Here is a 25,530-nt window from a genome sequence, read left to right as displayed (position 1 = left end):
ATAACGTCGAACCGCACCTCATCTTACTCGTCACAAAGTGTGCTAAAATCTATTATCTTGCAGCTAAGATTCTACAACTAAACAGTCTGTGAGCAATAAAACCGTAAAACATATAAATAACTAAATAGAACTCATAAAAATCATAACACCTATATCATATAGATAGTAGCAACTGAATAACTATCAATTATCTTTTCTTTAAAAAACATAGCCTTGTGGAGAACATTGTGCTTATTTGAATCAATAACAAAAATTATACGGCGCACAACTCTACTGAAAGATTTGAAAATTAGAAATGTATTTTTTACAGATAGATAAACAGATAACTTGATTTCCTTTTATAATTTAAAGTCAGTTTGAAAGTTCGTTGAGTCAAACAGATATAATAAAATACGTACCAACGACACTAACACTCTCAAAAACAACCAATTTCGACACTGTAAAAAGTTTGGCGTTTTTACGCAAATCGTTGCATTCGAAATAATGTATTCACTTAATATAAATGTTCTGCTCGAAGCTCGAAGAAAATAAATAATAATGTGAAATTGAATGTAAGCTTCAATTTAATTACAAGAACAGATCAAATGAACGTTTCGGATTTCCCCTTTATCATCAAAACAGGATGAAAGAAACACCACAGATGACTTCCTGCTGCTGTCACTAATGATTTAGGCTAGCACTATTCAGTATCTGATACTGAATAGTGGTTTTGCATTATTCAGTATCTGATACTGAATAGTGGTTTTGCACTACTCAGTATCTGACACTGAATAGTGGTTTTGCACCGATGTGTCTTTTTTACGAAACCCGCCGAAACCCGCCGAAACCTGCCGAAACCCGCCGAAACCCGACGAATCCCGACAAAGTTATGGGAAGTCGGTAGCAGTGGGGAGTGAACCTGGAACTCAGGGCAGTGTACACCATTTGGGGAGTGAACCTGGGACTGGGTTTCGGCGCCGAAACTCGGCGAAACCCGGCAACTGTGGGGAGTGAACCAGAGACTCAGGGAAGTGTACACCAGTCGGAAGTGAACCTGAGACTATGGTTATCGGCGGTTTTCGTAAAAAAGCAATCAGTGCTTTTCTATTAAACCCGCCGAAACCCGACGAACCACGACGAATCCTGAGAATATCCGACAAAGTTATGGGAACTAGGCAACAGTGGGGGTGATCCTGGGAATCAGGGTGGTGTACACCAGTGGGGAGTGAACCTGGGACATGTAAAAGGGATATCAGTGGGAAATAAACCTGGGACCAAAGGGAGATGGATACCATTTACAGTTGAAGCCGGATATGGGAGTTGAGTACAAGAGGAGAATGAACCTGACACTATAGGAGGTGGGCGCTAGTGGGGAGTAAACCTGGGACTGCGTAAAAAGGATATCAGTGGGAAATAAACCTGGGACTAAAGGGAGATGGATACTATTGAAAGTTGAAGCCGGATATAGGAGTTGAGTACCAGAGGAGAATGAACTTGACACTATAGGAGATGGGCGCCAGTGGGGAGTGAACCTGGGACTCAGGGAAGTGCACACCAATTGGGAGTTAACCTTGGACTGTGGGAGATGGATAACTGTGGGTATCCGTGCCGAACTATATGATTTGGGTACCAGAGGAGAATGAACCTGACACTATAGGAGGTGGGCGCCAGTGGGGAGTGAACCTGGGACTCAGGGAATTGCACACCAGTGGGGAGTTAACCTGGGAATATGTAAAAAAGGATATCAGTCGGAAATAAACCTCGGACTAAAGGGAGATGGATACCATTGAAAGTTGAAGCCTGATATGAGAGTTTGGTACCAGAGGAGAATGAACCTGACACTATAGGAGGTGGGCACCAGTGGGGAGTGAATCTGGGACTATGTAAACAGGATATCAGTGGGAAATAAACCTGGGACTAAAGGGAGATGGATACCATTGAAAATTGAAGCCGGATATGAGAGTTTGTTACCAGAGGAGAATGAACCTGACACTGTAGGAGGTGGGCGCCACTAGCGATCATAGAATTTTATAAACATTTGGACAATGAACATTCTGTACGCTATATATTCGAGATTAAAGAAAAAGTAATTCGATTCGCCATTACAAAAATTAGATTAGGTTCTCATAATTTTATATGCGAAAGGGGGAGATGGCAGAGACCAAAAATTGATTTTCCTTCTAGGCTCTGTATAAATTGTAACTCAATTGAAGATGAGTACCACATAATCTGTGAATGCAGACGGTATAACTATTTCAGAGGAAAATATTTACCTAAATATTTAATTGAAAAGCCCAATATGTACAAGTTTATACAATTTATAAATAACTCCACAGGGACAGAATTGCGAAGATTTGGGATTTTTTGTCGAAAAGTTTTGATCGAATATGAAAAAAATGTTAGTTAGGCACCGAGAATTCATATACATTTGATTTTTTTTTTTAATTCATTGTGGTATGCATCAATGTATAAGATTATGACATATATTATTTGAATATTTCGTCTATTAGCCATAATTGAATCCTTTGAATTAACTTTTTTTCTCACTGTTTGTTGTACAAGTGATTTCGTAGATCAGTGTGTGTGTGTGGGTGTATGTGTGTGTATGTATGTGTGTGTGTATTTGTGTGGGTGGATGGATATGTGTGTAGGAAGGGCGTTTTTGATTGTCAGTCATTATAATCTAGCATGTCTTGAGCTTGACACGCATAAGAGCCTTTTCCAAGGACTCAACTATGCACCGAGCCCAGGACCTTCCGATAGGAAAGCGAGTATCATCACATAGCCGAACTCATCATCATGGCTGGCTAAAAACAATGTGGGTATGGCTTTACTGGTGCATTGCGTTTAGGTAAAATATTCATAACATACACATAACTCAGCTATATGTTATACTAAGTGTAACCTTGAGCGTATATTATAGTCTGATAGAATTTAGTGACAACTATTCATGAAAATGGCTGGCTAAAAAACAATAATAAAAGAGCTGGGTGACGTCAACTTCGTTGTTTCAATATTGTTGTGTTGGTGCATCACTTCCGGCTGGCGAATGTTGTTAGTTTTTTTACTAAGCTCATAGCAAGAATAGAAGGAGCGAAATTGATGTCACCCAGCTCTTTATTTTAGTTTTAAGTCAGCCATTTTTATGGGTGCTACGTAATACATGAAACGACCGGAAACGAGTGGAAACGAGCGGAAACGACGAAACGACGATAGCAATGGGGATTGAATCAGGGATTCCGAGAAGTGTACACCAGTGGGGAGTGAACCTGGGACTGTGGGAGGAGGATATCAGAGAGAAATGAACGTGGAAGATGGATACCAATGGGAAAAGAACGGAAATGACCAGAAACGACTGGAAAGAAGAATGTTTATTGATGCTATGCGCTGAGGTTAAATGCTCACAACATCCACCATCGGATCTCACGCACCAACACACGAAACCCGCCAAAACCCGACGAAACCGACCAAAGTTAGGGAAGTGGACAGCAGTGAGGAGTGAATCTGGGACTATGGGAGACTGGTACCAGTGGGAATTGAAGCCGGACATGGGAGGCGAGCAAGGTGCTCTAACAACCGTATCGGGACCCCTAATCGAAATCACTCGGCTCTTTGTTATTGATTTTGGTAGGCCTGCTTGAGTTGATTTATGCGTCTCGCTTTGATATTGATGATATCCGTTTAGGTAAACAACTCACATAATTCGTCAGCTGAATTAAACATACAAAAATGTAACCTTTAACATTTGTCCTGCGACCAAATGTATGGGCCGCTGTCAGAGCCGAGGAAGACAACAGCGTTCCTTCATCAACTAGACATTCAAACATGAAGACAACATGAGGGGCAACGAAGAAGACATTGCGCTGTATAAATGCTCTAATAAAGATAAGTATTTTAGAGATACGAGGCCCATGAAGCAGGAATTTATCCTAGTTTCTATATCGTGAAACAGAAAATGGCAATTTCTACCCTTTGGATAGGACGCTGGTTTTTCGCAAAGTACTTCTCAGCTACCCTATTACTATTGAGTGGACAAGGGTGTAGTCTGCCCCTTTTTTGTGTGAAGTGAGCGCTCTACCAACTGAGCTATCAAATGCTGTGGTAAGGGTGACACCCCTGTCCATAACAGGAGGATGATACAGTCCATAGCAGAGAGATGTTTACAAGGAAAGAAATATCTCCCAAAACTATACATCTGGCTGCTTCCCTCCCAGCCAGGGTAAGCGGCAATGACCAGCACGAAACCAAGTAATCTCATTCCAAGAAAGAGACAAAGCATGTTAGAATACAGGTATAGGAGGATAGAAGACAGTACTCCCCTGCCCAAAATGGGGAGTTCAGGAACCCCACCCAGAACAAGAAAGAAAAAGGTCAACATAAAAGGAGACCACAGTCATAACAAGACAGCACACAGAGTGACCCACTCGATCAAAAAAAATTTTAAAAATTTGAAAAATAAAAAAAGAAACACAGAGGAAATATTTTGATTGTTTATTTGTAAAAAGTTGTTTGAACTATTTTTCTATTATACTACACAACATACTCATGGGTGTCTCTGAAATGTAAAAAATAAAATGATTTATAAGTGTTATCCAATAACAAGGACAGAGAATGACAAAGCCACAACCAAATTTAACTGAATACAGAAAATAAGTAGAGAAAGTGCATAGCCAATACTAAGCTCCTGGCAAATATGAACTGTTAAAAGGTATTTTTTTAAATTGAATATATTATCAGCTCTAGTAAAGAAAAAAAAAACCATTACATGGAATGATTCGGATGTTATCCGTCCCTTCAGCCAGAATCAGAAACAAAAATAATTTTACGATCAGTAATTAGGTACAACAATTTGAATTAATGTTTAAGTATTTTCTTCTTTTCTCTCTCTTTTTTTTTTAAATATAAAAATCGTTATATTCCTTTCCATTCTCCAACCGTTATTTTAGGGGCAGTATATATCAATCGACATAAAATACACAAAAGTGGTTAAACAACTACTAATCTATACCTTGTCAACATTTCACAAAAATAAGCGATGCTTTGTGTTTAGCTAAAATATGCACAACATCATACAGCCGGATAAAAAGTACTAACACGGACAACTATGTGTAACTTTAAATGTTTAGTCTGATATAATTCAGAGAGAACCGACGTGTACATATATACAGGTCTAACATTTGAACACAATTATGGCAATGTTTTAACAAATGTCCATTACAACAATGATCCCATAATAAAATGAGTTATCAGACAAGCAAATAAGTGCACGCCTGTGAGAACTATTCATTAAAATGACGATCTAATAATAAAGAGCTGAGTGACGTCAATCTCGTTCAATCTATATGCATCAAAATTGAGACATATTTTTAGTTAATATATACGACTTTTTGTTTTTTCAAACCAATCCTAGGGTAACACTTACCGATTGGCATTTTTGTGTATCTTAGAACATCAGTGTTCAACATTCATAAGTGTTGGAAGTCTGGGGAAAAAAGTAGTACTGAATATAAGCGGTTATCACAACAAACTGATCTACATGAATATTACACGATAAATTAGACGTGGATTATAAACATACATGAAAACACAGAATGAGAATGATGACAGTTAAGTATATGTTACATTTATTAATGGGATAAAACAGCAATACCAAACCAAAAACAGGCCTCCTGTCTCCTTACCAAATAAAAGACATTGTGTTAGAAACAAAGATTGGTTTACAAAGGAATGTTAGTGCGCTCATTTTTGTGTTAATTTTGAATTGACTGAAAAAAAATAATTTAAAAACCCCAAATATAAAACTACAAGCATCAAAAATGTTTGTCAATGACAAAGTAATAAGATTAATACAACCAAACTTCATAAAAGATTACCTACCAAGGTCAACCATTAAATGATGACTTACCAATGGCGTGTACTTGACAATTTAGAATTGACTGAAGAATTTAGATTATCAGAAACGATTACGTGAAAAGCGAAAATAATAAAAGATAAATAAATGATTTGAGATTTGATTAAAGGAAAACTGAACATGGTTGACAACAGCATCATCATGAGTAGAAAAAGACGATTTGAGAGTTGCATTTTAGAAGACTACATTATTAATTTGTTATGGCTGATTAAGTAATATTATTGACAAAGGTGATCATATAAATGTCTGCTAACATTAATTATTAATATAACTCGCGTTTAATTATATACGTGTTTTTCTTCTTATTTATCTTCCTTTAAATACTTACTACGCAGCTTGTTTTCTGCATGAGTGTTACTGAAAACACGGACTTCCTTCTGTTATAGTTCTATGGAGTAAAGACATTTCGGTAATAGTGTTACTCGGGTTATTTAAGCTTTTAAGGGTGTTGCCGCGCTTGCGACACTTTTAAGTCATATCAATGTCGTCAATAAAAATGAAGAATGGATGATTTACAATTAATGGTTCGAGCGGTACTAAGGATCAACTAATCTGAATAGTTGCCGACATCTAGCACTTTCCGTCACTCCGACTATTTATTACCTGGCACTTAGCCAAGGGGGGGGGGGTGGGGTGGGTTTTTGTTTTTTGTTTGTTTTTAAGGGTTTTACGGCGCTTGCAACACATTAAGGTTACATCAGCGCCAGTAAAAAGGAAGAAAATGGGATATTAAAAAGTTCTAGAATTACAATTAAAGCACCCAAGAGAAAGTAAGACAATTGGGAACTGGGTACAAATAGGGATTAGATGTAGATTCCAAGAGCATACCATCAATGTACTAAGTTTGAGATGACCTATAAGTCTCATCCAGACACAAGCACAAAATCCATCATAGAGGAATACACTCAAATGCTTACATTATACGTTCAAAATAAATATAATAATACATAACGGAGAGATGATTTACAAGGAAAAATATATAATCTCCCAAAACAATAACTATGCATTTGACTGTTTCCCTCCCAGCCAGGACTCCGGCAAAACCAAATAATCTCATTCCAAGACAAAGTCAGAAAGCATGTTGGAAATCAGATACAAGGGGATAGAAGACACTTTGTACCTCCCTGCCTACTATGGGAGGTCAGGAACCACATTAGGCGATCACCACTGTACTAAAACAAAGGATCAGTAATTCATTTTAAATGGAAAAATATCCAGTAATGAACAATATTATCAACAAGCAGATGAAAACTATGATGATTTCTTGTGACATATAAAAGACTTCAGCATTTATTTAGCCTCAGGTCTGGTTCAATTGATTCATATAAAGCAATCATTGATATAGAAAATTTCAAACACTTACCATGCTCATTATGTTCCAGATGCTTTATAATTTACAAACGGGCACAAATAGACTGTTACTTGACAGTACAAGACAACAATGGAGTAACATACCACGCGTGTTGTCATTTAAAGGCGATTCATATTTTGATAAAGGATTGCGTAGATGTAACTCCATTACCTGAAAGAGTAAATGAGTAATGAATGGTAGAACATCAAGACTATAATAATGCATATCTCATCATAAATAGCCATTCCAATAAATTATCTGAGACAAACGATTGCCTTCATAATGCCTTCTTTTCCGAGTTAAGTATATTTTACACATTTATTAATCGGATAAAACAGCAATACCAAACCAAATACAGGCTTCATGTCTCCTTACCAATAAAAGACCTTGTGTTAGAAACAACGATTGGTTTAAAAAGGAATGTTAGTGTGCACTAGACAATAGGCAGATAAAGACAAATGCCGCTCATTTTTGTGTTAATTTTGAATTGAACGAAAAAAAAAAAAACACCAAGAAATAAAACCACAAGCATCAAAAATATTTATTTCAATGACAAAGTAATAAAATTAATACAACCAAACTTCATAAAAGATTACCTACCAAGGTCAACCATTAAATGATGACTTACCAATGGCGTGTACTTGACAATTTAGAATTGACTGAAGAATTTAGATTATCAGAAACTATTACGCGAAAAGCGAAAATAACAAAAGATAGATAAATGATTTGAGATTTTTTAAAGAAAAACTAATCATGGTTGACAACAGCATCATCTTGAATTAAAAAAAAAAGACGACATCTAGCACTTTCCATCACTCCCGACTATTTATTACCTGGCATTTAGCCAAGGGGCGGGGGGGGGGGGGGGCATTTAGGCGATCACCACTGTACTAAAACGAAAGGATCGTTTTACCTAAACGCATAGCATCAATACATATCCAAGAACACTACTCACTCTGTCCACTCTCTTCTTCTCCAGTACATTGTATTGATACTATACGCTTTGATAAAATACTCGCAACATCCGCCAACCCAATATACAAATCAACAAACCCACCACCTTCATCATCAGACCACCACCACACCACCACTACCATCACCACCATCATCACCACCACCATACACACACAAAAAAACCCTAACAAAAAACAACTTAAAAGAAAAAATTAAAAGAAAAAAATCACAACCATCCCCATAAATCATCCGAAAAATAAATAAATAAAAAATAAGTGCTGAACACATGTAAGACTGGGCAAGTCTCGTCATCCATTTACAGAATAGATCGCTACGATTGAAGACGATAGACCCCAGATATAAATAGTTCGAAGATGACGTTACTCATGTCTTTGTTATTGTTTTTGCCATCCGCGTTTATGAGTACTTCTCACTAAACTGTATTAACCAGACTATAAACCTTCAAGGTTACACACAGTTTGTGTGTTGGCCAGTTTTACTTCCGGATGGCAATGTTGTGAACTTCTAAGCCAAGTGCATACAATTTATAGATAGTACGAAGATGACGTCTTTGTTATTGTTTTTTGCCATCCGCGTTTATGAGTAATGCTCACTGAACTGTATTAACCCGATTATAAACGTACATTGATACACACAGTTTTGTGTGTTGATCCGTTATACTTCCGGATGGCAATGTTATGAGCTTCTTAGCCAAGCGCATACTATCTAAAGATAGTTCGTAAATGACGTCACTCAGGCCTTTGCTATTGTTTTTTACGATTGATAGTTCGAAGATGACGTCACTAAAGCCTTTGTTGTTATATTTTGCCATCCGCGTTTGTGAGTTATTCTCACTGAACTGTATTAACCAGACTATAAAAGTTCATGGTTACACAGAGTTTGTGTGTTGGTCCGTTATACTTCCGGATGGCAATGTTATGAGCTTCTTAGCCAAGCGCATACTATCTATCAGTGTGTTAAAAGAAGAGAGTAGATAGAGTGAGTAGTGCTCTAGATATTATGTATTGGTGCTATGCGTTTCGGTTAAATAATCACAAGACCCGCCAACAGGACTGTTGGTGCTTTGCGCTTGGTCAAAAAGCTCACACCATTTCGCCAGCCGGAAGTAGGTACCAGCACATAAAGAAATGTGAAACCTTGAACGTTTATTGTCTGATTAATATCGTTTAATGAGAACTGCTCATTTAAATGACTGGCTGAAAAGAATAACAATGACCTGAGTGACTTCGTTCTATCTCTAACCTACCAATACACAATACCGTGTATAAACTTGGGCCTTTATAGTCTGATATAATTTAAAATCACCAAAATGGCTCTTTAAAAATATTAACAAATAGCCGAATGACGTCAATTTTGTTCCCTGTAAAGATAGTGTGCGCTTGCAAAGAAGCTCACAACATTGCCATCCGGAAATATAACGAACTAACACACAAAACCTTGTGTAACCTTGAATGTCTGGTGATTGCAGTTTAGTGAAATGGATGGAAAAAAAAAACAATAACAAAGACCTGAGTGACGTGAACTTCGTTCTATCTAAAAATCTATGTTTGTAATCAGAGTTAAATTTCATCACATCCAAACATAAGGTTGTACTTTCACTTTTGTTTAAAATGGCGTCATAAATCTTATGAGTCGAATAAAATTGATTTAACATTTTTATTCGGCGATTGTTACTTCGTCCTAATTTGCAAATATCTCGGTTTCCTGTATCGGAAGGATAAAAATATTAACCAACTGGTTAGTTTTCATAGCAGATAGTAATTTTGTTTCTCCTATAGATAGTTCAAAGATGACGTCACTCAGGTCTTTGTTATTGTTTTTTGTCATCCGCGTTTATGAGTAATGCTCACTGAACTGTATTAACCTGACTATTAACGTTCATGGACACACACTTTTGTGTGTTGGTCCGATATACTTCCGGATGGCAATGTTATGAGCTTCTTAGCCAATCGCATACTATCTATAGTTACCCCCCCCCCCCACACACACACACACATAATCAAACCGAGAGACTTGCTCCTTCTTTTATTATAAACCCTCTTCCGCACTAGGACAGGACTGTCCCGGGACAGTCCTGTCCCAAATCTGTAACATATAGAATTTAGAGAGATCTTCCGCACCTATTGGGACGGGACAAAACAGTCCCGTTGTGTCCCAAGCCGTTGTGAAATGCTACAAAATCAACGGGACAGGACTGTCCCAGTCCCGTGTTCATATCGTTTGTGATAGTAGAAAAATATAGCAGACTTCCGCACTAGGACAAAAAAGTCCCAGACTTGGCGGCGCCGTGTCAAAATTGAAATGCCTGTCTTTATTTTCTGATTCCCTACTACTACTACTACTACTCCTCCTCCTCCTCCTACTACTACTACTACTACTACTACTACTACTACTACTACTACTACTACTACTACTACTACTACTACTACTACTACTACTACTACTACTACTACTACTACTACTACTACTACTACTATACTACTACTACTACTACTACTACTACTACTACTACTACTATTTCTATTGTTGCTTCTGCTGTGGCTAATGCCACTAATATATTAATACCTACATCCCTTATATTTTGTATTTATTTCCAATTCCATTGTATTTATTTTCCAACAATAGTCCACACTTTATTTTAGTTCACTTTCTATACTGCATTACACAGTTCCTCCCCGCCTCCCCTCTTTTGACATAATTAAGTACGCACCTTTTATAAATTTCTATTGCTCTGTTTTAATTCGCGCTTCCTCACAAAGTAGCATACAATTTCCTGCCCATCAATGTTTTTGTTTATGCATCTTAACAACGCCACTACCACATTATCTCATTCGTCTGTAGTTTTTAATTCATCATGTTGATGAAGGGGAAACCCGAAACGTCCATTTTATCTGTTTTCGTATATTAAACTGAAGCTTACATTCAATTTCACAGTTTTAATTTATTTATTTATTTCAATTCTGAATATAAAAAAGCAAGAACAATTCAAAAAATAATTCTATGTGATGAAACCACGTAAAGAAGGCATAGCAACATAAATATTTTCGGCAATTTAAAAACGTATGTTTATAAATATAATTTAAGAAGTGTCACACTTTGTGACACAGCAGTAACGTGTCTAAAACCGGTCGCACATCTATTCGGTAACTTGTGGGATCAATTATCTTTATCGTTATTTATTTCGGGAATTCTCAATGAAAATATTTATAAGTAAGTCCTTCTGAGCCACTTGGACTCATTGTAAAACAAATTAAGTCCTTTAGAGCCTTGTAGCCAATGGTGCAGGAGTTATTCCGGTTTCAATAGCGTGAAGCGGACAATTAACGTATTTGTTTGAAAACCTTTGAATGGGACGCTAGTCTGTAGTCTATCGCAGATTACCATCCCAGCTTGACAGGTACCCTTTTACACCTGAATGGAGTGAGTGATTGGAGTAAATTTTCTTGCTCTAGAAAGTACAGGTTGGCTTCGGTCGGAATCGAACACAGAACCTCTGAGTCCAGAGTACAACGCGCTAACCATAGGCCATCTTGCCTCCTAAGCTTATAAATCCGGAACTTATCCATGTTTCTGTGGCGTTGAGCAGACAGATAACAGTTTAAAATTTAAAAGAATAAAATTCATTTTTTCATCCCATAGGGGAAATTTTTCTCGAGGGTCTATTCCAAGGTAAGACTGGAATAACCCGGGCGTCAGCCGCAATGCAGCGCCGCAAATTTAGCTAGGACAAGGTATAACCAGGCGTCAGCCGCAGTGCAGCGCCGCAAATTGAGCTAGGCGAGGTGACTTAATCAACTGATGCCTTTCGGGTACGAAGCATGCTGACTTTCTATTATCCTCTTGAATGATGCTAGTCCGTCAAAGATTACTTTCATCAGCGAACTGGTACTCATTTGCACCTGGGTAAAATGAGGTGATTCCAAGAAAGTCATTTTAAGATAAGATCGGAGATCACCATAGAGTCTACGGAATTGACCCTTGAGCAATCTTTGGGTCATTAAAGGATGCACCCAATATTGTTTTCTCTTTCAATTTGTCTTTTTTTTTCCACGTGGTAAAGCACAGAAATATGCAACCTCTATTTTATCCATTACTAGTAGTAGTAGTAGTAGTAGTAGTAGTAGTAGTAGTAGTAGTAGTAGTAGTAGTAGTAGTAGTAGTAGTAGTAGTCGTGGTAGTGGTAGTGGTAGTGGTAGTAGTAGTAGTAGTAGTAGTAGTAGTAGTAGTAGTAGTAGTAGTAGTAGTAGTAGTAGTAGTAGTAGTCGTGGTAGTGGTAGTGGTAGTGGTAGTGTAGTAGTAGTAGTAGTAGTAGTAGTAGTAGTAGTAGTAGTAGTAGTAGTAGTAGTAGTAGTCGTAGTCGTGGTAGTGGTAGTGGTAGTGGTAGTAGTAGTAGTAGTAGTAGTAGTAGTAGTAGTAGTAGTAGTAGTAGTAGTAGTAGTAGTCGTAGTCGTGGTATTGGTAGTGGTAGTAGTAGCAGTAGCAATAATATTACTTTTGCTATAAGAATATTTCATGATTATATAAATCTTATGTAAACAAATCCCATTGTACAGTGTAAAAAATCATTGTCGTCATGTCGTATCTTATGTTGATTCATAAAATGTGAATTATTACAGTTGCAATTGCCTACAAAAAAACTTTTGAGTCTTGTAAAAAAATAAAAAAATAATGCATTCGCGCAGGTGTGTCCTGGGACAGTCCTGTCCTAGTGCGGAACCCCTTTTGCATAGAAGTTTTCTCCATTGGGACAGGACAAATTTGTCCCGGGACAGTTTTGTCCTAGTGCGGAAGGAGGGTAACAGTGACTATCGGTGATCAGCTATCACAAAATATTCCGGGAATAATTCCCTTTTCAAAATAAAATATGCACTAAAAGTCGTAGCGTTGGTGAAGTTGAAACTTTTATAGTCTGGTTAATACAGTTTAGTGAGAACAACTCACAAACGCGGATGGCAAAAACAATAACAAAGGCCTGAGTGACGTCATCTGCATACTATCTCAGGCCTTTGTTATTGTTTTTGCCATCCGCGTTTGTGAGTTGTTCTCACTAAACTGTATCAAACTATACAAGTTCATGGTTACACAGAGTTTGTGTGTTGGTCCGTTATACTTCCGGATGGCAATGTTGTGAACTCCCTGGCCAAGCGCATTCTATATATAGATAGTATGCGCTTGGCAAAGAAGCTCATAACATTGCCACCCGGAAGTGTTACGAACCAACTCACACAACTGTGTGTATCCATGAACGTTTATAGTCAGGTTAATACAGTTCAGTGAGCATTACTCATAAACGCGGATGGCAAAAAACAATAACAAAGACCTGAGTGACGTCATCTTCGAACTATCTTTAAAAGTTCATGGTTTCACATAGTTTGGTTTGTTAGTCCATTATATTTCTGGATGGCAATGTTGTGAGTTTCCTAGCCAAGCGCACACAGTCTAAAACAGACCAAAACACAGACCTGTGTGTAACCATGAACTTTTATAGTTTGGATAATACAGCTAAGTGAGAATTACTCATAAACGTGGATAGCAAAAAGCAATAACAACGACCTGAGTGACGGCAACTTTATTCTATCAGTAGAAAGTATGCGCCTGGCTAAGAAGTTCACAACATTGCCATCCGGAAGTATAACGGACCAGCTCACAAAACTATGTGTAAACTTAAACGTAAATAGATAGTATGCAGATGACGTCACTCGGGTCTTTGTTATTGTTTTTGCCATCCGCGTTTCTGAGTTGTTCTCACTAAATTGTATTAACCAGACTATAAAAGTTCATGGTTACACAGAGTTTGTGTGTTGGTCCGTTATATTTCCGGATGGCAATGTTGTGAACTCCTTGGCCAAGCGCATTCTATCTATATTATAGTTAATACAGCTTAGTGAGATTTACTCATCAACGCGGATGGCAAAAAAACATAACAAAGACCTTCATGATGGCAACTTCGTTCTGTCTATATAAACTTTGTGTGTATTTGTACGATTGAAAAAGTGGGTAGAAATGGTGTTTATTTTATTTAAACACATACCATCAATTCTCAAATGCCATGTTTACCGACTTGACATTGACACCCACATACGGAAGGAGTCCCTAAGTTTCATGTCTCCATATTTTCATTTTAGTCTCGGGTCATCTGACATATTATATTATATATATATAGAACGAAGATGACGTCACTCAGGCCTTTGTTATTGTTTATTGCCATCCATGTTTGTGAGTAATTCTCAGCTAACTGTATTAAACGTTTAAGGTTACACATAGTTTTGTGTGTTGGTCCGTTATACTTCCGGATGGCAATGTTGTGAGTTTCTTAGCTAAGCGCACACTACTAATGTTCTCACTAAATTCTATCATTCAGACTATAATTGTTCAAGGTTACATATAATTTTCTGAGTTGGTTGACGATATCCGGCTGGTGGATGTTTTGAATATTTTACCCAATAGCATAGTATCAACAAACACTCCGTTGAGGGGGACAAAGTCACACCCATCGGCCAGTCCTCCGAATGTAAACAATGGCTGTTACTATCAAAATCAGCAAACGACACGTGTTACCATATATGGGTTGCGTTTAGGAAAAATGCTCACTTGTTCTACACGCCTGATCAATTGTATAATTTTATAAAAGGAACGAATTTGACGTCATTATTCAACTCTTTGTTATTGTTTTTTACCAGTCATTTATTGAGTAGTTCTCACTAAATTGTATCAATCAGAATGTAAACGTTCAAGGTGAAGTTTTATGTTATGAGTTTTTAGGGTTTTTTATTTGGCTTTGTTGTGGTTACTCATGATCGTATATGGGGGGGGGGGGGGGTCTTTTCACTGAATAAAATACTATTAATAGACTTGGTAGTGAGTTGTTTTTACACAAGTAGATGGCAGGATAGATAAAAATAAATTGAAAACAGACAAGACAAAAAAAAAAGAAAAACAAATGAGAGGAAAAATAAGAATTTCTTGGTGACTGTTTATTTTACATTAAGTTGTGTGTTGTGTTTATAACCAATACTCACGGAAATTGAAACGGTTAATATGTTAAAACAAATCACTGCTAAGCTACACACTCACGAGTTAATGTGTATCTTCTATCCAAAAAATCTTCAGTTTCAGCTGAGACACCGTGGTGAGTGGTGGGTGTCTAACTGGAGCTGTCTTTGTCTATTCTAGAGATGAAAGGCTGCGGCCCAGGTCTCTCATTTCGACCCTCTTTCTCTTGTCTCTGCTAGGGTGCTAGGTTAGACTAGGGACCACGGCTAGAGTGGATTATATTTTGCGTTAGGCAAAATTAAAATAGAATGCGGTAGTCAATGTTTTGTTGTTAATTTTTTTTTTTCACCACGACCACGCCAAGATGGATTCAAGGAGGAACAAGGACATTCGAGGATTTTTCGAGGATAATTCTTTTTTTCAGGATCTTTTTTTTTTTCAGGTAAAACGTTACGCAATGAGCACAGCAAATGCTTGAAATGGCCTATATGTGAATGCATATATTTCGAACCTGATTTCTGTTCAGTGTGCATTTGTTCTTGTATTTCACAACGACGGACGCCAAGATGGATTCAAGGAGGATCAAGAACCATTCGAGGATTATTCTTTTTTTTCAGGATCTTTTTTTTTCAGGTAAAACGTTACCATCTCCGCAATTGTTTATCATAATCTGAATCACCAACAGCTACATGGGTGGCGGCGACCACTTGTAGCATGTTGAAATGCGCTACGTGAATGCATATATTTCGAACCTATATGCTAGGTAAATGCTTCCGTTTACACCCCCCTTCTGTGGTGCACGAATTTAGAGGTTTCTATGGGGTTCTTTTGGTTTCGTCTTCTTTCTAGGTCTACTCTGTAGGCGGACAGCATTGATTTATGTTCCCCAGATGTGATACAACCGACAAGAGAATAATTGCTTTTCAGCAATTCCAGCTTCAGAGAGGTTGTATGCGTGATAGTGATAGACTACTCTCTTACATTTTTTTGTGATTCAGTTGATAATCAAAAGCGAAGATGGTATCAGTCGCCCAATGTGCAAATAAGCGTTATGCATTTAAATTGACATCATCATTTCAAATCAATATGAGTAAGTAAGTAAGTGCATTTTATATTATCTTTAATCAGTTTGGCTCAGAATTGTTAGAAATTTCTAGTTGATAAAATTGTAAAATTTTACATTCTGTTCGGGTGCACATTGGGTGGGATGGAGGGAGTGGTTCGATCTTGGCATCATTTGGCGCCAAATGATGCCTTCATCGAATCCGGGTAGTCTGCTAAAGTAGCCATGTTTCAGGTTTGACCCTCTCCTTACTGATAATTTTCAGTATTTTCCCAGAATGGCAGGCTTACCCAGCAGAAAAATATTTTTTAGACTCAAACTCTCTACAAAACAACTTTATGTTCATATTAATTAAACAAAGATCATTCTTCAAAGTTTGTGCCGTACAAAATAAATCTGAGTAAGAAAAATGTATTGTGTCCTAACAAATGTGACGATTTTGCTGTAGGTGGTAAGGCGAGGGTTAAGAACATCACTGGAACATGGTGGAAACCCGTAGCCGCACCTCCTCGCCACGTTAATGTGGGTGTTTTCCTTAAAGGTTGATACGGAGCGGACTGGTAACGCTGAAGTGGCACGGGACCGTTTGCTGGCGGGATATAAAACGGGATCTCGGCTCCCAAATTAAAGGGGTCACAGACCTGACCAGCTGAAAAGATTAATTTTTAAAATAGTGTAACGAATTCATGTTTTGCTTTAAATCGCTTATTTCAGACATTTTAAAGGATGGAATCCAATCATTCAAATCAGTGAGATTTCATCAATAACGTGGAGCAGCTACTTGGTAAGTTGATGAGAACAATTTAATTAAGCTATAATACGATTTACCATCTTTTTTATTAGCGGTTAATTAATCCATAAAATTGGTATTGGTGAATTCAATTTTAAATTTCTCATTTTAGAGACGCACCACGGAAATCAAGCATTTTGTATATTTTGTATAATTTTGTTGTCACCATGCTGATCTGTACGTTTGTCATTTTTCGTACTTTCCTGAATCGTTATAATTCCGATGTAATGTTTTGAAAACTTATTGAAGTAAAATAGTTGCTCACCTTGAATTAGTTTAGAAACAAATTGACCTCCAGCAATCAAGCCACAAAAACACGTTTTCAGTATTATCTATTTAATAATGTTAATCCTACCAGTCCAGTTTCTTAACTTTAAACTCCGGTGAGCAACTCAATATATTTTCCAAACGTCGTTGAAGTGGTGCCTGTATATGGAATTTCTCCTCTGTCTCAGATCTACAATGTGATTGAATTTTTGTCTTATTATCCACAGCCATATCGTGTGTGGAAGTCCTGAATCTTTAATCGGCTTCAGGCAGAATACATGGTTTGAAAGATTCAAGAAGAAAAGAACACAAAGCTTTACAATTTGGTAAGTATTTAAAAGGGAATAAACAGGTTTTGACATGGAATCATCTAACAAAGAGAAGGGGACGACCAAGAAATGGCTGTTCAACTGGAGGAAATTGAGGGACATGGAACCACACAGATGGCCCAGGAAAGAGTTGATTGGAGAAGTTGTTGACGCCTATGCCCCACCTAGAACTTTAGGGCTTAGGTAAGTGATTTATTGTACTTAACTGCAATTGACCATCCGTGTATTAGCCTAAGATGTGTCATCTCCTTTATTGTAGCTAACATGGTCGTGCGGATGTCAAGATTTGTATGTCAACTGTCTTATAGATTTGTTCAGTTAAAACTTACCCAGGCCAATGACTTATTTTTACACACACACACACACACACACACACACACACGCGCAAACCAATAACCCCCCCCCCCCTCCCCTCCCCAACAATAAGAAGACAATTTTTAAATTAAAAAACAAATAAAAAGGAAACATTTGAACTTCTCATCACAGATGGAGATGTCAACCTCAGGAATAAACACGGTGTTGCTCAGCTGGTAAAGCACTCGCTTCACTTGCAAAGGGACCAAAAATCGATCAGGGGTGAAGTCGATAATTCTTCTGACCTCTCTAACCACTGAACAGCGATTGGGCAGCTGGATCTGTTTGATCCGATGGAAAGTGATTTGCGAAAGATTAGCGTCCTATCTCAAGATAATTAAGCGGTTTTTTTTCTATTGTCTATTCTACTTCAGACTATAGAAACCGGGATAAACTCCGAATCTGTGGGCCCAATAGCTCTAAATGACTACATTTTATATAGCGCAATGTTCATTGAATGCCCTCAAACAGCTTCACAAAGCTTGCCAGCAGTTTAATTAGCAATTAGGACGAGAAATATTGCCTATAGGACCTTATTGTTGTTTTTATTTTTTCTTTGGGTTTTTTTTTTACAGAGACAATATAATTAAAGTCATGAAATGACCTAAACCTGTGGCAATCGCGGTATAACTCATAAAAATATAACACATAAAAACCGTTTTACACCAGATTATATTAAGAAACAGCCTTTTCCAATGACTCAATTTTGAGCAGTCAATAGAGGGCCTCGATCTGGGAGGGGGAGGGGGGGGATCATCATCATCGTCGTAGTCATCATTATCATCATCGTCATTATCGGAATGAACAGCAACTATAACAGCAACAAGAACAACACCATCATCATCATCAACAACAACAACACCAATAATGATAATAATAATAATAATAATAATAATAATAATAATAATAATAATAATAAAAATCATCATCATCATCATCATCATCATCATCATCATCATCATCATCATCATCATCATCATCATCATCATCATCATCATCATCATCATAATTTCATCTTCCAGGCTTATTTGAGGTTTAATGTCTTTTACGATATAAGGTTATGTCATTTTTAAAGAGAAAAAAGCCAATGCGTGACAGTCATGTGAAATTGGTAATGGTTGACATCTCTGTGAAAGATTGACAATCGACTGCGTGTAAAAATGTTAATATCAACAACAAATGAATACAAGTCACTGATTACTACACACGGATGTGGATGTCTACGTATTAAATTTCTGTCCACCATTCTTTCTTTTCTTTTCAGGTTGGAAGGACGTGTGGTGCTGGCTGGCGGTCTTCATTGGAAAGATTATGCGGATTTCTTAGCTGGGTGGGCCCCCCTGCCGTGGATTTCCAAGTCTTCAATTCGATGGAGCTGGTGATGATGACGTTTTGTAAGGAAAGTATAATTTTATTATGCTTTCTTACTTTTTTTTTTTTATTTTTTTTTTTTGCTTATTTTTTTTTCATAACCAGAGCCTGAATCATCCATTTTATTTGTTTTGTTTTATTTTATGTTGTTTACATGGCAGCCGTGGTATGCCTTCCTCCATCCCACACCCCCTTCTGTTCGCTCGTATTTAGTTGGGGTTTGGGGTACTTTGGGTGTGTCGTCTTCTATCGTAGCGATCTATTCTGTGGGTGGTTGGTTAGAATTGCCCAGTCTGACATGTGTTTTTTTCTATTTTTCGGATGATTTATAGGGATGGTTGTGATTTTTTTTCTTTTCTTTTCTTTTTTATATTTTTTTTTATGTGTGGTGGTGGTGGTGTGATGGTGGTGGTGTGTTGTGTGATGGTGGTGGTGGTGATGGTGTGATGGTGGTGATGATGTGGTGGTGGGTGGTGTAATGGTCGTGGTGAGGTGGTCGTGGTGATGATGGTGATTTTTTATGATTTGCTATGTACTATTTTTTCTTATTTTTCAGGAGAAGGCCGTGGTCTGTCTAACCCGGATGCTTGGAGTGGTGGTATTATGTCTAATCATTTCCCATGCGTTCTTTTTCAGGAACTGAGTTACCATTTAAAATGTGAATCGCCGCTAGATGGCTACAGTGTGGTGTGTGACCCCTAAGTTTTATGAAGTATTTGGAAGCGCAATGAGCACGGTAAATGCTTGACTTGCGCTATTACTTCATGGGAAGTGGATGGAAGGTGTGCATCACTGATGGTGGACTAGGTCCGGGTCTCTGTTTACAACCCCCTTCTATGGTGCACGCACTAGTGGTTTCTTTGGGGTTCTTTGTGTTTCGTCTTCTATCTAGGACTACTCTGTAGACTCTGTACGTCGTCGACTTGGTCTGCTGGGTGGTAATCGCTTGAAGTCCAGTATTAGGGGTTGTATGTCACATTTACTGTGGCCATTGGCGATTCAATGTGCATACTTGATTGCAAAGATGGTAGCGGTTGCCCAGAGTGCAATTTCTTTTGTACATTGGGCGGGTGGTGGAGTTGTTCGATCTTTGATCGGATCCGGGCGGCCTGCTAAAGTAGCCATGTGCCATGGTGGAATTCCGTAGTCGCACCTCCTCGCCACGTTAATGTGGGTGTTCCCCCGATAATGGTGAGACATGGAGCAGGCTGGGTTATAACTCACTTAATCCTACAGATTTTTGCGACTGTTCAAAATTGGAAAAAATGCATTCAAAATGAGCATGTAGGCTACATAGTTTTATTCAACTCTCATTAACATGTAAAAATGAAAAACATTAAAACTTCTATAATGTAATAAATAGGCACGGGGTAAAAGTAACCTGGTTAAACTACGGATATAGTCTGTGTTAGGGTCGAGTAAGTTAGAGCTGGAGCGGCACGGGACCGAAAAAATCAGGCCTGCCTATTTGAACATTTAAAAATTCGTCATTTTTAGGAGATATAAATCGTATTCTTTTTATTTACCTTTGAAAAATCATTTTATTCTGAGATCAACGTTCATTTTCAATTAATCTTTGACTTAGATATGCTCATGAAGTTCTGAAACTGGAGCCACAATTTCGTAATTTTACTAATTTAATTGTTCGTAGTAGTAGGCAGGTCTGCTTTAAGCTGGCGGTATATAAAACGGGATCTCGGCTCCTGGGTAGAAAGGTGTCACAGACCTGGCCAGCTGAGACAAAAATGTAAATAATGGATTATAACGCAAATTTTTTTTTTTACTTTACAGCCCCATCAAGACTGTTTAAGATGGTGAAATCTAATCATTCATAATACAGTACTGAAGTTTCATTATTCTAATGGAGCACCAACTTGGTAAGTAGTGAGAATCAATTCAAAGTTTCAACCTTGTATTATATCTTTTATAATTCTATTCATGAAAATGCTTCTATGTGATCTTTTGGTGTGACGCCCACCTTCGGAAATAAAGGTCTAGGGTTCGATTCCCTCTCTGGGCAGCACATAATTTTGTCATTTGAAAAGGCTCTTAACTCGCATTCTCTCAACTACCTGAGATGTAAGATGAGTATCTGGCCGTTAACAGCGTTGTCTCTGTAGCAATAAAATTGTAAAATCGCCGAACGGCTGTCGTGTATCGTCCTAATCGTTAAATGTCGTTGGCAAGGGACATCTAGTAAAGTGCTTTTTACGCCATATAATTTTCATATATTCCTTTGAATTGATCCCGAAAACTAAAAACTGTTTCTGTTCCAACTGTAAAATGTGAAAGTAAAGACTTAAAAATTGAAAAAATCCTGCAGCTATGTGGTCTTGTGGTATGACACTCGCTTTTGGATCGGAAGGTCCTGGGTTCGAGCCTCACGCTCGGCGCATAGTTGAGTCCTTGGAAAAGGCTCTTTACTGACATCGATCGCCGTACTAAGGTGTAAAATGAGTACCTGGCCATTTACAGCGTTGTCTTAGTCCGAAAAATTGTAATATCGCCTAACAGGCGGCATGTCCCGTCCTACATGTTAAATGTTGCTGTTGACCGGGACCCCTTGTAAAGCGCTTTGAGCACATTTAGTGGATATTGAGCTATACAAAGCTCAATTTTAAAAGTAAAGACTTCAGCATAAGTGTGAAAGTATTTTTGGTTGACTTTTTGTCGGCAATCTTGTCTTCAGTCTAGGCTTGAAATATGCAATGTATACAAGATATCTAAGGCATCGTGTGGACGACAGAACGCGAGGGGTGGCCTGTACTCTTGATATCAGACATTTAATGTGGTGGTGTTGAGCCATGAACACATTTGATAATTATACAGACCGTCTTGAACTCATTCCTTCTCTACACAGGCAATTGAATTCAGATGATGATGATGATGATGATGATGATGATGATGATGATGATGATGATGATGATTAGACTTGTATCTCCGACATATTGATACTATTCTTTGCGGGTGGTTGGATGGGAGCATCACCCTTGAATCATATACCTATGATGTTCGCATAGGTGTACGATCCGATAGTGATGTCGTTTCTTCTTCTCTTTACTAGCCTATCCTGCTTCTTTGGTTTGTGATTGTATTTTTGACAGGGGATATTTTTTTTTCTGTAAATCTTCTGCCTGTTTGTTCTTGGTTATTTATAATTTAGCTTATGATATCTTTAGGTTATGATTTTGATTTACATTTGTACTATTTTTGTTAGATTGCTTGTTTTTTTTTTTTTTTGTTTCAGCGGTCTCTCATATAACCTCAATTGTGTTGGAAGAGACCTAAAGCAACAAACAATACTATTCTTTAATGGGCCCATTCTTCAAAAGCCATAAAAATATTGCATTTTTCTATGGTGTGGATTACTCAGGATCTACACACAAACACGACTTACCTAAAACATTCATGTTACAGAATGGGTGTTTAATTGCAGGATGTTAAGTATTTCACTTAACCGAATTGAACATTAAATGGAATGTAAAAATGTTGACATCAACAAACAGCAAATGAAAACAAATCATTGATTATTCAACTCTGTTTACGTACTATATTTCTGTCCCACAAACTTCATTTTCAGCTTGGTTTCCCGATGTGGAATGTTGTGTGATTTAAGGATGGAGGTCTCTCTGCGACATGTTATGTGATGTTTGGTGTAAGTCACTCGGAAAGATGATATGCATTTTACAGAATGGGACAACCCAACCGTAGATTTCCAAGTACATCAGTACATCAGTTGGTGATGTTTTTGTTTTTTTAAAGCTATTATAAAATTAATTAATTAAATAAAATTCCCTTTATCCACCCTATAGGGGACATTTTTTATCTAGGGTCTATTCCAAGGGAAGACTGGAACAACCCATTAGCCTCGGTGCATCGCCGCAATTTGAGCATGGGCGAGGTGACTTTCACGGCGGCGCGTGATCGAACTCAGTACCTTCCGGGTACGAAGCAAAGACCGTACCGCTGAGCCGCGCTGCTCTACGACATAGATATAAGGTAAAATAAGTTTTATGCACTGATTCTTGAATGTAATATTCATTTTTTTGTTCTTACCTGGATACCTGGATACCTCTGTATAGAGCTTTTAGACTTGGTGTAGTCTCCTTCGCTCCTCCTCATCTATTAATGATTGGACCAATTTTTATAATTGAACTTGTTTCCTAGGGTGTCGCTTATCTCCAACTCTGCTTTGAATTTATTCAATTTTTTTGCTGATACTGTGGTTTCTTGCAGTTTATTCCAGTTATTTACAATTCTAGATGAAAAAAAGTTCCTTCTTTCATTTGTTTTAAAACGTTCTTTTTTCAGTTTCTTGCTGTTTCCTCGTGTCTGAATGTTCTTGTTTGGTTTAAGAATTCCTGCCTCTACCCTGTCTATTCCCTTTACTATTTTATATGTTTGGATCATATCTCCCCTTCTTCTCCTGTAATCTAAGGTCGGGAAATTTAATTCTTTCAATCTCTCACAGTAGGTTTTGTCTTTCAGGTGTGTAATAAGTTTTGTTGCTCTCCTTTGCACTCTTTCTAAACAGTCTTTGTCTCCCTCAAACTTCGGATACCATATGCAGTTAACATATTCCAGCTTTGATCTAACCATAGTCTTGTAGATGGTAGTCATGTGTTTTGTTTTCAGATTCTTGAAATTTCTTTTCACTATTCCGAGTGTTTTACTAGCCTTAGATTGAACATCTTGAATTTGCTTCTTGAAGTTTAGCTTCCTATCAATAAATACTCCTAGGTCTTTTTCCCCATTGGATTTCTGCAGGGGTTTTTCTTTCATTATATAGTTTGCTTCTCTGTTGTTATTCTTTAAGTCATCGTGGTTTTTATTTTTCATAACCAAAGCATGACTCGTCCACTTTATTATGTTTTTCCTTTGTTTTTATTTTCATTTTATTGTTCACATGACAGTCGATGTAGGTCCTTCTCCATCAACCTTTGCCGTCTCTTTTATGTGCAAATACATTTAGTTGGTTCTTTGGGGTCTCTTGGTACTGTCGTCTTCTATCGTAGCGATCTATTCTGTTGATGGACGGATACTTTGACTTGCTCAGCCTACATGTGTTCAGTAATTTGTTTAATATTAATTTTTTTTGCGGACGATTGATAGTTATTAAGCGTGATGCATTGAAGTGAGTCTTGAGTGACATGCATAATCATTATATCTTAAGCTTAAAACATTTGAATGATTAAGCACTATGCATTAAATTAATTCTTAATTCAATATTATAATATTGGTGTTTGTATAGTATGTTTTGCAAACTATTAAATGTTTCTTTATCCTTTTGTTTCCGGAAAAGAAGGTATTATGAAGGCAATCATTTGTCTCAGATAATTTATTGGAATGGTTATTTATGATGAGATATGCATTATTATAGTCTTGATGTTTTACCATGCATTACTCATTTACTTTTTCAGGTAATGGAGTTACATCTACGCAATCCTTTATCAAAATATGAATCGCCTTTAAATGACTACACGCGTGGTGTGTTACTCCATTGTTGTCCTGTACAGTCAAGTAACAGTATATTTGTGCCTTTTTGTAAATAAAAAGCATTGGGAACGTATTGATCATGGTGAGTGTTTGAAATTTGCTATCTCAATGTTTGCTTTATATGAATCAACTGAACCAAACCTGTGCATCACTGATGGCCATAGGCTAAATAAATGCTGAAGTGTTTTATATGTCAAAAGCCATCATCAGTTCTCATCTGCTTGTTGATAAAACATGTATTGTTCATTACTGGATATATTTCCATTTAAAAACGAATTACTGATCCTTTGTTTTAGTACAGTGGTGATCGCTTAAATGGCACCCCCCCCCCCCCCCCCCCCCCCCCCCCCCCCCCCCCCCTTGGCTAAATGCCAGGTAATAAATAGTCGGCAGTGATGGAAAGTGCTAGATGTCGGCAAATATTCAGATTAGTTGATCCTTAGTAACGCTCAAACCATTAATTGTAAATCATCCATTCTTCATTTTTATTGACGACATTGATATGACTTAAAAGTGTCGCAAGCGCGGCAACACCCTTAAAAGCTTAAATAACCCGAGTAACACTATTACCGAAATGTCTTTACTCCATAGAACTATAACAGAAGGAAGTCCGTGTTTTCAGTTACACTCATGCAGAAAACAAGCTGCATA

The 25,530-nt window shown here is 37.6% G+C and overlaps 2 long non-coding RNA genes across 4 annotated transcripts in view; one reads left to right on the top strand and one right to left on the bottom strand.

Annotated features, from left to right (window-relative positions):
• Positions 1–4,456: 4,456 nt before the first annotated feature.
• Positions 4,457–6,389, bottom strand: LOC144964605 (uncharacterized). Its single transcript, XR_013643884.1, has 3 exons — positions 6,219–6,389; positions 5,402–5,461; positions 4,457–4,534 (listed from the first exon to the last, which is right to left on the bottom strand). It is a non-coding gene; the product is annotated as an uncharacterized LOC144964605 (long non-coding RNA).
• A 12,696-nt stretch (positions 6,390–19,085) lies between these two features.
• LOC144957921 (uncharacterized) overlaps positions 19,086–25,530 on the top strand; it is a 32,003-nt gene continuing 25,558 nt past the window's right edge. For 2 of the 3 annotated variants that reach the window (XR_013642255.1, XR_013642270.1), the window contains exons 1-5: positions 19,086–19,406; positions 21,175–21,260; positions 22,964–23,122; positions 24,804–24,961; positions 25,471–25,530. This is a non-coding gene — a long non-coding RNA (uncharacterized LOC144957921). Of the gene's footprint in view, positions 19,407–21,174; positions 21,261–22,963; positions 23,123–23,206; positions 23,383–24,803; positions 24,962–25,470 lie in introns of those variants that run through there. The other variant, XR_013642273.1, reaches the window with a different exon arrangement.

This window comes from Berghia stephanieae, chromosome 1 (assembly GCF_034508935.2).
Source record: "Berghia stephanieae isolate SIO BIC M18660-M18661 chromosome 1, UCSD_Bste_1.3, whole genome shotgun sequence".
NCBI lineage: Eukaryota > Metazoa > Mollusca > Gastropoda > Nudibranchia > Aeolidiidae > Berghia > Berghia stephanieae.
Note: the sequence above shows the minus strand (reverse complement) of the source record. Positions and strands in the feature narration are given on the sequence as shown.